General features: G+C 39.3%; 1 pseudogene; it reads left to right on the top strand.

The window, feature by feature from the left end:
- The window catches only part of LOC105741384, a 20,058-nt pseudogene extending 17,729 nt beyond the window's left edge, over positions 1 to 2,329 (top strand).
- Positions 2,330 to 2,548: the final 219 nt, after the last annotated feature.

Below are 2,548 nucleotides of genomic sequence, written 5' to 3'. Positions count from 1 at the left end.
TTTTTTTTTTTTTTTTTTTGGCATGAAAAGTTCACTTCTATTTTGGAAAAAAGTTAACTTTTCATACTAATAGAATAAGAATAAAGGTAAATTTTTAAAACATTATCCACAAAAATAATGAGTATAGTATCTTATAGTATCCTTCTCACACTAATGTACACAGAAGGCAAAACCTCTGCCTGTTCTGCAGGTGTAGCTTCAGGGCTCTGTCCGGGGGCAGGCTCATGCCAGCCTTTTTTCCTTCTTTGCTTCTTTGTGCTTGTATCACCCGTTATTGTGTCCTTCTTCACTTTCATAGTAAAGCCTACTATTACTGCAAGAGGACTTACGTCTGGTTTCTTCCTTCTCCTTGTGTCATCTTTCTCTATGTCATTCTTCCATCTCTCAACTGGCTGTAGGATGCTCATAGCCTCTCTCTGCACACTCCCTGTATCTGTATCCCTCTGTTACTATTGAAAATACCTGGTTGAAAGGGCCGGGGGTTCGATCCCCAGGCCTGCCATGCTGGCACTGCATCCACCCACAGGGCATGCTGAGATGGCAATTGAGACTGGGCATGGTGGCACGCGCCTGCAATCCCAGTTTTGGGAAGGCTCTAAACAGGTGCGTCACTACTAGGCCAATATAGTAGAGTGAGACCCTGAACACCCTATAGACACTTCCCTAAAATAAAAAACAAACAAATAAATAAATAAATAAATAAACACTTGGTATAGCACTATGATCTCTCTCTCTCTCTCTCTCTCTCTCTCTCTCTCTCTCTCTCTCTCTCTCTCTCATCTTCACCACTTTCTCAAAATTTGTGTGATCTTTATTTGTCCTCCAGCCTTGCTTCTAATCTCTTCCTCTTCTACTTCTCTATTTTCCCCCTAACCATTTTTAAATTTTCTCTGCTGAGGGTAAAATCATGATATTGAGGGCTTTTTAACTGTACACAATTTTCTGGTTAGTCTTAGATTTTGTTATACAACCACAAAGGTAATTCATACTTTTGAAGCTACCAAAATGATAGTTACTTCAGTTTGTCATTTTCAATGCTGATTGTATCATTGCTGATTGTAGCCAAGGTGATGTAATTTTTCTAATTGATTGTTCTTCCTGGGATACCAAGAATAAGATTGCCCAAGGGTCATAAAAATTACTGTTAAAGAACCAGGAGTGGGCCAAGTAGGCAGCAACTTATCTCTAATAAATCTAGGAGGTAGGATCTTGCAACAGACCCAAAATCCAAAATCCAGTTATCTGATAGACACCACTAAGAAGTAGTCATTGCCAAAGTGTTATAAATATTAGCAATCAAGCAGCTCACAGTAGGAAATTTATGAACGTCAATAAAGGAATTTACCTAAAAATAAATAAAAAACAAGAAGACACCTAAACAAGATGCAACCTCTGATTTCCAGCTCACCAAGAGCAATGAGGTGGAACAGTCCAAAAGCTATGACCAGGACTCTCTGAAGTGGTAACAGTGGAAGTGACAAAGCAAAAATCAAACCAGAAATCATTTTTCAGATAACTACAGAGGTGGTGACCATAATGTAAGGCATGCTTATTGATTCTAGAGCAGATATAGATTTTTAAAAAGAGAATTTTAGGAAAAATGATGAATGCCTAACATAGGAAAGAAATAGAATCTATGAAACAGATATCCCAGCTATTAAAAATTTCCTTGAAAGTGTATGCAGCAGAATGAGCCAATGTGAGGACAGAATTTCAGGGACAAAAGACAGGATTACAATCAATGATCATGAAAAGAAATATTTCTTGAAAATAGCAAGGGACCATAAGAAAGCAATCCAAAAGCTGCTAGATGATGCAAAGAAGAACACCACAAGATTGATCAGAACCAATAAAAAAAAAAATGATGGTGCAAACGACATAAAAAAATCTGTTCAGAGCTTTTTCCGCCATCTTGGAGCCTGGGGAGTCCCACCGGGAACAGGACTTCTAAAAGGCAAATACGTCTGGAAGACTGTGGTGCAAGGCCATTTTTGTTGGCTATAAGTGGGGTCTCCGGAATCAGAGGGAACACACAGCTCTTCTTAAAATTGAAGGTGCTTATGCCCAGGATGAAACTGAATTCTACTTGGGCAAGAGACGTGCTTATGTGTACAAAGTGAAAAACAACACAGTGACTCCAGGTGGCAAGCCAAACAAAACCAGAGTGATCTGTGGGAAAGTAACTCGGGCCCGTGGAAACAGCGGCATGGTGTGTGCCAAGTTCCGAAGCAACCTTCCTGCTAAGGCCATCGGACACAGAATCCATGTCATGCTGTACCCCTCAAGAATTTAAACCAACGGAAAATAAAAGTGTATTTGTGCTCTTGTATTTAAAAAAAAATCTGTTCAGAGAAGTCATGGAAGAAAACTTTCCAAGCAGGGAAAAATAAATATAATAGAATTCCAATTAGCCATAATAAAAAACTATATCAGAAAGCCAACAAAAATATTTCAAGAAGGGCCAGGGAGATGGCTCAGTAGAATAAGCACTTGCCTGGCCAGCGCAAGGGCCTGAGTTCAACCCCCAGTTCCGAAAAAAAAAAAAAAA

The sequence above is a fragment of the Octodon degus genome, unplaced genomic scaffold (assembly GCF_000260255.1).
Source record: "Octodon degus isolate 3935 unplaced genomic scaffold, OctDeg1.0 scaffold00010, whole genome shotgun sequence".
In the NCBI taxonomy this organism is placed as follows: Eukaryota; Metazoa; Chordata; class Mammalia; order Rodentia; family Octodontidae; genus Octodon; species Octodon degus.
Note: the sequence above shows the minus strand (reverse complement) of the source record. Positions and strands in the feature narration are given on the sequence as shown.